Raw genomic sequence first — 15,362 nt, 5'->3', positions numbered from 1 at the left:
CCCCTAATAAATTTTTCATATAATGAAAAATTACAAATCAAAAATACATATCACTCATACAATACATGTCAAATCTAACTTTATTAAATAAAGATGCCAATATTATGTTTTTCCTCCTACACAGAAATCTAAATTCAACAAAATATATTTAAGAAAATAAAAACTTGCAAAACAAGGAGAATAATTTAAAATGGATAGCAACAACCAATAATAAAACTTATCAGGCAACATTAAGAAAATACAAAGTACAAACTTCAATACTAATTACATATACATATACAATGATTGATAAATATATGAAATTTTAATGAAAAATGAATATAAAATTTTAGAATATGATTTTACAATATAATTTAATGTGAAATAAATAAAATTACAAATACACTCAATTCTGCTTTTACACAGTAGATACATCCCTGAAAAATGCAAATCCACGTAAAACAAAATGTGTAAAAAAAGATACTGTCCATATGAAAGAATGAAACCTAGACCTTAAAACCAAGAAAAATAATACAATTATAAAAAAAAATTATATTAAGTTATATATTAAAATCTCTAAAAATATACTTATATTCTTATTTTAAAATTTGCATTTTTGTAAAAACATTGTTGAATGAGAGCCACATATTTTCCAGTAGATTTACACCTATATTTATTCTACATTGAAGAAGCTAATCCTAATTTCAATTTGTCTGTGACTTGCTCAATAATGACCCAAAGATACTCAATACTTGGCATAACCCAAATGCAACAGCAACAATAACTTGAATCAACAACTTTAATACAAGATGGAATGTCTCCACATATCAAACACTACATACAGCAATTTCTACAACATTTTACTGATAAAGTGACTAGTCGTGTATTTCCTAGTTGCCCGGTCACCTTCTTCTCTGAATCTTAATCTGTTTGATTTTTGGTTGTGGGTACAATTAAAATTGGTTTATCAACACTTTTTAATGGGGAACACACTGAGCAGTATCCTCTAAATTGCTAAGGTCTTTGTATAGCATGAGTGTCTTCAGTAGTGGATTAAGACTTTTGGGACTCCTAGATATAAAACTGAGAGCCTATCTACATAATTTTACATCATAAATAATAATGTTTAATTGTAGCTATAGAATTATGATATATATAATTGCAATGAGTAAAGTTGCTTAATTTTTTTTTCTTATTTCAGGGTTCCAAGATCCCTAGGCAGCACCTCATGGAAATCTGGCACTGAGTGTCTTGTACAAATAAAATGTTCATTGCTTGTAGCACCCAGTGTCATAAATTTTAGTATCAACTATTTTTTATGGAAATGTCTTCTGTATGTCCTGAAATGTCATCACACCAGATTTGGTTGCATTTGGACTGCTAAATCTCTCTCTAGACAGCATTAAATAGAAGTACATTAATTACAATTGCCCAGTAAGTTGTATATACCCTTGATAATCCAGAGAGCTTAAAAATTCTAAAGACATTTTTCATATTTTTTGACAACATTGAGTTCTCCAAGAAAGCAGAATACATCATCAGAAACTTAACTATTTAAGTTTCAAAAATACTAAAAATTTCTTAACTAAAATATTAAAAAAAAGAAAAGAGAAATTTAAAATGTTTACCTTCCATTTTAGTTAACAAACAAAAACAAAATGCTGTGTAAGACATTCTATCATAGAAATTCCAGAGTTTCATTAAATTTGCAAATACAGATTCACAAAATGATGATAAATCAATTAAGACATAGAATGGAAAAAACTTTTTTCATTCTACTTTATGAAGAATTATTCATACTAAGACATTTAATAAATCATCTATGACACTAAGACTTGACTGCAAGATAAAAACATTTTATCAGCCAAAAGAAAAATTTTAAATCAGCTAATTATAGAAGATTGAGAGAGAAAAACAAGGAAAAAATGAAGCGCCAAGAATTCTGAAATTATAAATGTAGAATATATTACTGAGAAGTTAACATAACTGAATAAATTAAACATGCAATTGAATGATTAAAGTCAGTATTAATACAAACATCTTTATTCTCGTTAACAACAACAATTTATAATTATCAAAAAAGTTAATGCTTTTTATTAATTATCACAATTATCAACATGAATAGAATATAAAATACCTAGAAAAAATGTAATCAAAATTATTTTTGTTTATTCAATATTTGTTACGAGCAAATTGTAAACTGCATATACAGTAGAATTTGCTTAATCTAATCACCAATATTGTTATCATCAGTTACCAGTACTTAACCAGTCTTAATCAGTACTTTAAATACTAAACATTTATCATTTTACTTGTCATTTGCTTGCAGTACAGTAAGTTAATTCAAGTAAGAAATGCCAGCAATTTAATATTAATAAATATTCAAGTTATGCATTTTTTAATTGTTTTAACATATACTTTTACTTCCAGAGTAAATAAAACCTGAATTTATACTAATTGTAGTCTCATTTACTTACACTACTTAATGCTATTTGATTATCATCCTCAGTATAGGCTAGTCCAAAATGACTACAATAAACTGATTATATTGTGTATGCATTATCTATTAACAATTTCATTAAATATATAACTTTAATTTTTTAAAAACTTTTTATAAAATTTATTAATTAATATATTATTAATAATTCTATGATAAATCTATTTCTGTTTCCAGAGATAGTGCATAAGAAATTATTTAATTGTTTTAAATGCTCTACCTTAAATGTAATTAATGATTCCAATTAAGAATTTTATTAATTCTTTCATCACTATATTAGTGCTTATTAGTGTATTTCAATCTCAAACTTCAAAATATTTCTTGAGAAAATATTAAAAATAAATAATTGAATCTAAGTTAAATTCAACTTTAATATATTAAGAAGGAAAATGATTCTGGGATGAAAATCATATCCTTTAAAAATATCCTTCTCAGTAAGAAGAGAATCATTTTGATGATATAAAAACAGTTGTTAGCAGTACTCCAGAACAAATCATTTTATAAATTATTAGTTTATGATAATTATTTTACATACATGTAATTTCTAATTAAAATCACATTAATCATAATATACAAATCAATTTATTATAACATTTTTTGATTGTGGTGTATACAATAAAATAACACAGCGTTTTCTATCTGTGCATTAAACTGTTAGTTATTCAATTGGCAAGTGTCCAATTTTGTGCCCGAAAAATGACAACTATAAATAAATTTCTACTTATCAAAATACTTTTACATTAAACAGACAATATATGATTTATAAAGTGTATATCTTCTGTAAATTTTATTTTATATTTTATATATGTATAATAAAATTTGTTCTTAAATCATTTTTCATGTATATATTAAAATCTTCAAATGCAAATGGCTGCATTAAAAAAAGTTTTAAAATTTAAAATAAAATTTAATCTTAGAGAGTTATTTTCATATGTATTAAAACTTGACTAGTCTATCAAACTTATCTGAAAAAATTTTAATTTGCATCTTTTCTAAATTCAAATTAGTCCTTTCTCGAAAATTAAAATGCTATAAAAATTCAGCTTTAAGATGTTTAAAATATGAATTTTAGATTATAACAATGATTAGAACTCAATACTTAGTTTATATTTATCAAAAAAAAAAAAAAAAAAACTTATATGTCTAAATTCCAAATTTCTAATATAAAACTTAGAAAAAAAATTTACAAAAAGAATGTTTATCAAATTTAACTTTTGCTTACAGCTCAATAACTTTTCATTACAGTGTAATCAGTGAATAGTCAAAAAGCATTGTCTTAAATTATATTAAACTTTTATTTTTCTTATTTGATTAATATACATAAAATATTCCCAAACAGAATATTCATAGTAATTGTTTTTGGGTTGCAATTTTAAAATTGCAGACCTATAAATTCCCACTGGCATTGTTTGTCTGGCCTTCTTTAATCTCAAGAACAAAGTTAGATAGATGAAAGTTGAGACAAGAAATGGAAATCTCAGGAGCTGGAGGCCCAATTAACTATATACAAACTTTTGGTTTAGACAGGAAGTCATGTTATTTCAATTCAAAAATTTTCTCCACAACAACGATAGATGACCAGCATGATTCTTGTTAACAGGAAAAGTATGATGTATAGGGGCAAAGACACTACTAAAATCAAGAGCATTTTGCATTGAGATCTAAAAACTTGCAGACTGACATTGTGATGATATCACAATAAAACTAAAAATAATTGCTCGTTTAATTTATATATCTTGGTGAATTAAAATAATTGCATTAAAAATAAATATAATAATAGTTTTTTTTTTTCAATGAAACTGCATGTGGGAATGAATGCTTCTAAAATGTCCACAGAAATGTAATAAGTATCTACTGATATAATAATAATTAGTATCTAAATCTAAAATAAATGGGTGATTTTTATTTCCAAATAAATATTTATTAGTTAGATCTAACACAGTGTTTCTCAATGGGGCAATATCGCCCCCATGTGGGCATTTTTCCATGTTGAGGGGCGATTAGCAATAATTTATATTTTGGGGGCGAAAAACAATTTTCTGAATGATATAGTAAAACATTATATTAAGAATAATTAGATATTTTATTTGTTATATCGTACAATAATTAAACAAATAATATTATACTAGTCACTAGTCTATTCAATGCAGTACAAATTTGGCATTAGCCTTGTCCCTCAGCATCGGAATTTTGTAGTGAAGGGGCGATACTACTTAACGGTTTTATTGAAGGGGGCGATACTACGTCGAAGGGGGTAACGATTCATTAGAAGTTGAGAAACAATGATCTAACAGATATAACTGATAAGTTCTTTTGATCTACATCACTAATTTAAACCCTCCTCTATACTCTACATTCACTGATACAATTACTCAAGTTTTGTCTTAATGATATTGTTAATGAAAATTTAATTTATTATATATTTTTTACTCAAGTAAATATTTGTAAAGGTTTATTAAAAATTAAAAAATTAGCTGCATAATTAGTTATCTGGTATAACAAATAAGTTGATCATTACTAATCTCACATACTACTTGTTGGGCAAGAAGTATGCAAATCTAAAACAAACATTGGAATTACTTACTACAGCATTAAATAAACTGGGATGAAAATACTAAAATAAAAATTTATCGTAAAAGAAGTTTCAAAGTTTACTGTTTTTAAGTTCTTAATAAACCAAAGTAAAACTGAATGCTTGTAATACATTTTAGACAAAACCATTTGAAAGGTTTTTAAACAGAACTAAAATTTTCAGAATGATAAATTTTCAGTTTACAGAAAGAAAGATAAATTTTAAAAAACTTTTTATTATAAATTTACTAGAACTTAAAAAAAAATAAAAATAGAAAATGCAAATAAATGAAATTGTCAATAAAATAAGTGGCAAGATTTTTATTTATATTTTATATGAACAACAAATAAACATTAAAATGCATTATAAACCAACTGAATTTTTTTAAAAGATGAAGTCAAACAAAGCCCTACTGTACTTAATTTTTTACATATTTATTATGAATATGATACATATAAAGTGTACACACATTCTATATAAAGTGTACACAAATTTAATGAGAATTTTAATATATACTGTTTAATTAGACATATATTACTCCAAATTATTATACTTCCAATTTGCTTTTTAATGCATATAAGATAAATGTAAGGTTATATATAATTCATGAGTGTTATAGTTATGCATCTAAACTGTGAGAGAGTGAGTGAATGAATGAATGAATATGTATGTACATTATTTTACATGCTAAGTACTACATTCACAAATGCTTGTTTAAGTATCTAGTCATATAGCCAATAAAAGAAAGAGCAAATCTACCAAGGGCTTAGGGCAGGGGTGGCCAACAGTTTTTGCCCCTGAGCCGGATTGGAAAGAAAACCTTTTCCACGGGCTGAACCAGAGGCTGCCCTAGGAAGATTTTAAGGTGGTGCGAGATCTCATTGTGGTGTCACTGCATAGAGATTGAATTGTAGATAGAGATTACAGATACATTTCTCACATTATCATGATTTATCAACATTCTATGCTGTACTTAAGAGATTTGTAATGGAGGGTTAACTCTAAACGCACGGTGTGTTGTTGACCTTTTTTATTTTTTTTTTAGACGTCAGAATTTTTCATCAAGCTATTTTGAAAGATTGATCGCGGGCAACATTAATTCATTAGACAGGCGTATGTTGGCCATGCCTGGCTTAGGGTCAAGGGAGTCCCTTTACTATATCAAGACAATAATAATTACATAATTAAAAAATTTATTGAAATTTAGTTTTATTAATTGTTAATTGCAACCATTATATTTTTATTTTGTTACTTTTTCAAATTTCATTTCATTTTGAGGCATCCTCAAGTGGTGAAGGACCAGTGTAGCACATTAGTGTATCCCTCATTTTGCATATTCCTGGCTAGTACAGAAAAATTATTTTCTATTTTATTTCTATAGATATAAGGTTTTAATTAATTAATTCAAAAATCAATTTTATCANTGTTGACCTTTTTTTTTTTAGACGTCAGAATTTTTCATCAAGCTATTTTGAAAGATTGATCGCGGGCAACATTAATTCATTAGACAGGCGTATGTTGGCCATGCCTGGCTTAGGGTCAAGGGAGTCCCTTTACTATATCAAGACAATAATAATTACATAATTAAAAAATTTATTGAAATTTAGTTTTATTAATTGTTAATTGCAACCATTATATTTTTATTTTGTTACTTTTTCAAATTTCATTTCATTTTGAGGCATCCTCAAGTGGTGAAGGACCAGTGTAGCACATTAGTGTATCCCTCATTTTGCATATTCCTGGCTAGTACAGAAAAATTATTTTCTATTTTATTTCTATAGATATTAGGTTTTAATTAATTAATTCAAAAATCAATTTTATCAAAGTACAATATCTATGATAGATTTCATTCTGTTATCATGCCACTATAAATTCATATAGTATTGTTCTAATAACGTTAGCTATGATGAGAAGCAAAATTATTTATACATATATTAATTAGATATTTTCATAATGACTATATCAAAGCAATAAGACAATTGTCTTTAGTTCCATTTCTATATCACTAATAAGAATAGAATAAATGATAACTTTCCTACTACAAAACATGTAGAACCACTGAATAGGGAATATGTTAATGAAATTTAATGTTATGATGTGAAATTTTGAGCTATAAACATAAAAAATAATAAAGTTTATTTCATTAGATATTTTATAATTGATGGATATATGCACATATCTAATTCTGTTTCTACAAGAATTTTTTAAATATGGTTTATTTTTAATCTACACATTTCAATAAATTTACCTTTTTAAAAATCTCCATTTGATTTTAATTCTAAAATATTCATACTTCCTTTTCTAGAAAATTGCTTTTAAAAAATTCCTACAATTTTCATTTATTAACTCTTTCCACCTGGTGGGCATTAAGAGGGCATGTCTTCCTATCTATCATAGATAGTCAGACTCACAATGGGATTGACTGGATGATAGGGCATAACATACCCAGGTCAGATCATCCATGGGAAATTTCTGGAGTTTGCCCTGATTTGATTCTAAATCCCTTAGGATTAGATTGGATAGATAAGGTAAAGTAATGTGACACATGTACTAAGGAAAACCAGTTTTCCAGAAAATGCCACTTGAGAAGTGTTTTTATGAAAAACTGGTTCCTATTTAGGTGTTAGACTTGTGTAGAAACCTGGAAAACTCTACTTGGCCAGTTTGTTGGTGAGGTGCAAACCTTTCAGTGATTTTATCCACTTGACCTCAGAGTGATGGGCTGATACCTTAAAGGTATTATACCAATCTTCCATACAAAATTTGTTTTCTATATGGATTTTTCAGGAACATATCTACTCTGTAAAAACAGAATTGGATACATATCCTTGAAATTTAATGGAATCAATAAATTTTACTTTGGCAAATAACTCATTCATTCATGATTTGAATTAAAAAAACTGATATTATTTCCAGAGTTTGTTATTGGACCATATGAAAAGCTTGTAATGACTAATCACAAAAAATAATCCTGCAATAATGACAAAGATACAGCATATTAGTTTTGTTTTTTGGATGGAATTCTACTTTTCTGAGATACTGACATGATTTACATTTCTATACTTGAGAGAAATCTCTGACTTAAACCCATTATCTTTTCTAATGCACTTGTCAAGTTCTAAGAGGATACCTCAAATTTGCAATTAAAAACAAATCATGATTCTAACAATTGCATTAAGTCCTGATTATCAAATAGTAGAAAGTCCTTTTCAAATCTTTTTTATATACCATTGAAGTAAATATTAGTAGTAATATTATAAGACCAAAAAAAATCCATTTCTTTCTACTATAACTGGCCAAACATTTTATATACCTAAATCAACTCTGGGATATGCTAAATTCCTTAATGTACATTTTCACACAAGACATTATATGCAGGAAGTGTGAAAGCAAAAATACTAAAAATCAACACAGTATAGCCTTTCAACATTCCTTTACATATCTTCCAATATAATGCAAAGCGTTTTCATCTTACATCACAAATAAAATGTACTAATATACTGAACAAAATATTTTTTACAAAACAACAAGAGAGATCAAGAAATAATTATTTAATGACTTATTCTTTAATAGGTGTAGACAAACAAACTATGCATGTCATTTATAGTTTACAGAAAGTATTTCACAGTGTCTTAAATATTTATTAATAATTATTACAGGTATTTATAAAATATCCAAAACATATAATCATCTTTTTCTAGAAAATATGCAATACTGGAGAACATTATTAAATATCTCACACAATATATTCATTGCAACAAATAAAACACACATTAAAAAATTTTTCAAGGTACATTAGTCTACTTTTGTTCTGTCTATTTCTAGATCAATTGTCAAACAGCTTATACAGTATAACATATGGAAGACAAAATTTTATGATGCAGAGCATCTTCAGCATTTTTCAGAGTTGACTGACGTTTTGATTTTATAATTGTCAATGCTGAAAATGCCACTTCACATAAATATATAATATAAAATTTTACTGTTATCAAACGTTTTTCAATTCCTACATTTAGTTACACAGCCATTAGTTTAATAAGTCTGAAGTTTAATATGCTGTCCCCTCATAAGTCCTGACTTATGAGGGGACAGCATAATGTTGGGCTCGCCGATTTTGATCAAATTCGCTGAGGATATAGTGCATCCCCAAAGACTAACATGTGCCAAGTAGTAAAGCACAATACTCAAAATTAAACACGAAAATTAAGGTTGAAAATTGCATAACGTTTAAAACCTTTAGATTTTCTATAGCTTTCAGGTTGGCCAGTGGCTTGGTGGGGTGTATTGATTTCATAATCAAGTAGTTTGTGTTTCAAATCTCGTTGGTAGCAATTTTTTCCGCTAAAACTGTAATTTTTATTTTACTTTTGGTATTTTTAAATCTATTGTATTGTCAGCTAGAAAAACTGATTTATTTTTAGAAAACTAAAAGTGTATACTATAAATAGGGTAATAAAACAATAAAATTGACTCCTTTCAAAGACAACTCAATGTCAAAAGAAATTAAGAAATGCTAAAATGCTACCTAACCCTACAGTTTTAGACGAAAACAAAATTCTTGTCACCAACAAGATTCCAAACGCAAACCCCCTGATTATGAAATCGACACGCCCCACGAAGGCCAATCTGAAATCTATAGAAATTCTAAAGGTTTTAAATGTTATGAAATTTTCAATCTTAATTTTCTCATTTAATTTTGAATATTACGCTTTACTGCTTGACACATGTTAGTGTTTGGGGATGCACTATATTCTCAGAGAGTTTGATCAAAATCAGTGACCCCAACATCATGCTGTCCCGATTAAACAAATGCAAAACTCATCACATACAAAAAGGAATGCTGAAAGGGGATAACTTTGCACTCTGAAATCAAACAACACTTAGATCATGGGTAATGCAGAGTCAATATTTAGAATCCAATAGATTAAACTCACAAATTTGCATAAATAGAAATTAAGCAGTAAATGCTTGGCATGTTCAAAAAGTTATGATCATGGACTATTTCAAAACTATTCTCCATTGCTTCATGATGTATGATTTTTAGATATATACCACAGGCTACCAAAATTCACAAAATCCATTAAAGCATTTGTCCAATGCTAGGTGGAAAGTCCAGACTACAGTGTGCAGCATTGCTTGGAGGGTCTAGAATATCCACCACATAGTTTGACTATTATTTATTTGAATTATTAAAAAAATAAATTTCTGGGAGAAGGCCTCATCAATGTTAAAGCAAATAATGTAATCTGAACATGGTTCCATGAACAAAACTGGAAATCTATGGACAGATATATTTCCTCCCATAGTGTTGGGACAAAAGCATCCTGTAAACAGTGAGAGAGTCAGTTTTCAAATAGTCCTTGATCAGAACTCGCTTTTTTTGCATACTGAGATTGCATATTTCCACATCTTAAAGCTCTTTTTGACTAATCATACATGTTATCCCAATATTTACATATTTATTTGAAGAGTAGTAGTATGTTGCCTCCAAATGCCTCCACTCTTGCACTGTCAGTAGGTGTGAACATGGAGAACACAGAGGAATTTGTCTCCAAGTGGCGTAACTCTTCCAAGATCACAAAAATTACACAGTCGAGGAAGCATTTGGCAGAAAAAGTGGCAAAGAGATTCTCACCTTAGAACACACTGCTACCTTCCACAGAAGGACGGACGAGAAGAAATTTGTCCAAGCAGTCAAATTAGGCCAAACGGATTCCCACACAATTTATATATACAAAACCGCCCAAAATAATAAGTGTATTAACAGTAAGGAGGAATTATCTTTATCCGTAGCGTGGCAAGCATTTATATATGACGGATGTTAATAGAAAGATTTTTTACTTCTGAAGAAGGTGCATGCTCAACAATGTCATAATACGCACGAGGTTTCTTTGAATCGTTTTACAGAGCTCTTTCAGAAAGTGTTCCATCAAATTTTATTCAATTTTTCGTCCGTTTCTCACTTGAGGAAGAACTTTATGTTCGAAAATGTTTGTGATTTTGTATTTTTTTCTGAAGAAAACGCACCGACCTTGGTTTTTAGAGGTTAGTTGTTATATATAGCGGTGTGCTGTTGATGTTTTATTTATTTGAAGTTATATACATTAGACATACTAGAACTAAAATTCAAAAGAAGGCATGATAAACACTAATAAAAACAGTTATCATTATCCAAAATCTTCCATAGAAATATCAATTCTCTCTTGTAAGGAGAAAAGACAATATTTTAGTATAATAAACCCCCTAAAAGCAAATACAGACACTAAGAGGTTTTTATACACACACCAATAAAAATAATACACTATTAAAACTTCATATAGCAAATCTAGACATAATATAATACATAAAAAACAAATAATGCTAAACAGCAATAGGATTAGAAGCTCCATAGGAAATATTTTTATAACCTTTGTCAGGATAACATTAACAAAACTGCATCAAATGAGGCATTGACTTGGAGAACCTTCCAGGAAATTGTTCATGACTGCCACAAGATTAAATCAAGAATGCATCATCATATTAAAGGACAATGCTTGCAGATGATACATGTAGAAAATGTCATATCATGCTTAAAATACATAATATCAGAATGATAGATCTTAGTGTACACACTACTCACAGAAAGTTTAAGACCATCCATGTTTCATAAAATAACAAGCTTGGTCAGGCCGATCTGAGAGTATGCTCCATAAATGTGAATCATATATTAATTTTGTTTAAAATAAATTTTATAAATTCTTGGAATCAAGTAGTTGTTGTGCATGTGTGTGGACATATAAAATTAATGGACTGAACGGAACATAACACTTAGGTAACGAAAGTGAAGTCATTGCACATGTGCGTGGAAATCTGACTGACAGACAAAAGTCCTAACACAAGCACTTCACCACTATAGTGGATCATGCTAAAAATCAATGGTAAAAATAAAAAAACAGTTATCTTTATTCATGATTTAATTTGATAAAAGAGTTAGTAAATTTGGTATGTTACTAATCTTTCTAAACTTCAACAACAATGTTTGTAATCAGTCAAACTATGTATGTTTGTTATGTAATGAGTCAAGAAGGCATAATTCAGAATATATCACCACATATTGTCACAATTACTTGGATAATGACAACAGCATACTATCATGCTAATTATGACATCATTATTGTTCAATTTATTTATAAATAATGGACAATACCGGATAGTGCAATTCCAATTGGATATTAGATACACAAGATTACATATCTTATGAAAAGTAGCTTGTGTAGATATTTAAGCTGTTGTATTGTAATATGTCAGTACCTGGTCAGATTATGATCAGACAACAAAAAATGACTTGTAAGCAAGGTAGTTCATCCATTAGCACTGAGAAACATCCAGTCATTTGTGCTTTGCTTAAGCAAGGTTTTACAGAACAGGAAATAGCAAGACAACTTAATGTATTAAAATAGGTGTTCTTGTGCATTAGACAAAATGAAGAGCACTAGAAATCATGCTGACCATCCGAAAACAGGAAGATCCAAACACACATCATCATCAGCTCATAAGGACATGTTTACTGTAACACTGTTTTTTAGTTATTGTTACATTTTTCATAACTCAGAACTTTTAGTCACCCCATATCATACTGGTAGTAATTTAAGAAAAAGAGCCTTGGTACTAAGTAAATGTAGACGTTAAAAACTATTTCTATTTAAGTCAAAGATATGAAATCTGAAAACTAAGATTTAAGAGCAGTATTTTTATATAATGCCTTCCACAAAATTGTATTTAACAAATTAATACATGTTACATAAATTTTATAAAATTGAAATAATTTATGAAATGAAAAAAAAATCTTAAAACTGATAGAATTATTGTTACTTTTATTATTAAGTCTGATTCAAACAGGTATCCTTTGTACAACATGGTTTTGTTCTAACACAGTTTTGGAAATCTGCTGTACAAAATTTCACAAATTTAAGTGTAAACTTTGTTATTCAATTTTTTTTTTATTCAAGTAAGCACACATGTTGTCTCAAATTTGCCCACAGATTTTAGAATATTGAAATTTTCAAATCATTTTGTGCTTTTTGTCAGTTTTACTTTAATAAAAAACTGATAGGACAAAGAAGAAAAAAAATTACACTAACTTTCTTATCCACCAGGTGTCATCGTTGCTTTCAGACTTTAGCACTTAAGACTGTCACAGCGTTTTCTTTTTATAGATTAATCTTTGTATTTAGTAAAGTTTATTTAAACATTTTTAGGTAAGTGTTACTAAACTTTTTATTTTTAACTATAGGTAAGCAATCATTCCTAAAACAATGAACAAAATAAGGTGGTATCTCAGTACTCGAACACAAATATTAGAAAAAGTTGCTTGGTACTCAACTGAACAAACATGATCTGCTAGAAAAAACTTTTGATTAATAACATATTTTTATTTTGTCATCCATAAACACTTTCTATGATAAAAAATAAAAAATATAAAAATGTTGATGATACTTCTGATCAAAAACAACAGAAAAGCTGAAATGATGATGACACTTTGTAAAAAGTAAATGCCTTCATTTAACTAAATTTAACACGTAATATAATACTTTTAATTGTGATTGTTAATTAATTATTGATTGTAAATGAATTATTGATTGCTTTAATAGACATAGTTCTCTTAGAAAAAGTATACTATTCATTTTTGTTACTAACTTCTGGAATGTAACCCTATGTTTTGCATTAATCCTTGTTTTGTATAGCATGGATTCGCATAAGACGACACTTTTTCTGAACGTATCTACCATGTTATATGAGGATATGTGTATTTTAAAGATTGTCAACAAAAATTATAATTTTTATAAATTCTATTCCCTATTTGAAAAAGTATTGTTTTTAAATGTTTGATGAAAAAAATATTGCACATTTCTGTCTAAGCATTATAAAATACTTAAAACAGTGCATGATATTTTTAGCACTTGAAGACATATTTAAGTCAAAATTATATAAGTATGTATTAAAAATGTTAATTAAGCATGTGCATTTAGAGTATTTTACAACATGCCTAAAATAATTCAAAAATATTACAACAATTTCTGTAATCAATAGAAAATTCATAGACTTTTTACAATTATTTAATATTTTTATGGTTTTAATACAGGAATATAATCACTTATTGATTAAATGCAGTACATTAAAATTTAATTATTAGGTAATTAAATTATTATTTAGTTAAATATTTCAGTCTTAAATAATAATAAATATAAAATATGAATTCTATGTTTCTATTCTGATAAATTATGAACAACAAAATTATATAAGATGTTTGTAAGTTTGAATTGCTATTTATTCTTTAAAAATACTAATAAAATTATTATAATTTAGAGTATTTTAGTGCAATCTGTATTCCATATACAAGCATCCCTTGCATAACACATTAGTTACGTTCCAAAAATTGCTGTGTTATGCAAATCTATGCTATACAAAACATAGGATTACATTCCAGAAGTTAACAAAAGTATACTATTCTTTTTTTGTTACTAAATGAAATATGTTTATTAAAGCAATTGATAATTAATTTACAATCACAGTTAAAAGTATTGTATTATATGTTAATATTAACTTTAATTAAATGAAGGCATTTTCTTTTTACAAAGTATTGTCATCATCTTAGCTTTTTTGTTGATCTTGATTAGAAGTATCAGCAATATTTGCATATTTTTTATTTTTATCATAAAAAATTTTCATGGATGACGAAATAAAAATATGGTATTAATCAAATATGTATTCTAGAGGGTTGTGTTTGTTCAGTCGAGGACTGAGCAATTTTTTTTCCAGAATTTGTGTTCGAAAACAGAATTGTTCAAGTACTGAGATACTGCCATATTTAGTAGGTCATTTTTATGTATTTTTAACCTTAGGCATTACTTAAATACTTACCTATGAATGATTACTTCATTCATAAGTAAGAAATGCCTAAGGTTAAAAAAAAGTTGAACAACACTTACCTAAAAATATTTAAATAAACTTTACTAAATACAAAGATTAATCTATAAAAAGAAAACACAGTGAAAGTCATAAAGCCTAAAGTCTGAAAGCAACGACAACAACACCTGGTTGATAGGAAAGTTAGGACAAGGAAGAAAAAAAAAATTGTACTATCAGTTTTCATTAAAGTATACCTGATGAAAAGCACAAAATAATTTGAAAATTTCAATATTATAAAATCTATGGGCAAATTTGAGATAACACACATACTTACTTGAATAAAAAAATATTGAATAACAAAATTTACACTTAAAAATTGTGAAATTTTGTACTTCAGATTTCCAAAACCATGTTAGAGCAAAACCA

At 27.6% G+C, this 15,362-nt stretch overlaps 1 protein-coding gene across 1 annotated transcript in view; it reads right to left on the bottom strand.

Moving 5' to 3' along the window:
- Nucleotides 1-15,362, bottom strand: part of LOC111623966 (synaptic functional regulator FMR1-like) — a 95,975-nt gene that overhangs the window by 4,640 nt on the left and 75,973 nt on the right. The gene's annotated exons all lie outside the window — the stretch shown is intronic.

This window comes from Centruroides sculpturatus, unplaced genomic scaffold (genome assembly GCF_000671375.1).
Source record: "Centruroides sculpturatus isolate CEXI.00-Female unplaced genomic scaffold, Cexi_2.0 scaffold409, whole genome shotgun sequence".
In the NCBI taxonomy this organism is placed as follows: Eukaryota; Metazoa; Arthropoda; class Arachnida; order Scorpiones; family Buthidae; genus Centruroides; species Centruroides sculpturatus.
The sequence above is the reverse complement of the archived record's forward strand: the minus strand, read 5'-3'. Positions and strand labels throughout refer to the sequence as shown.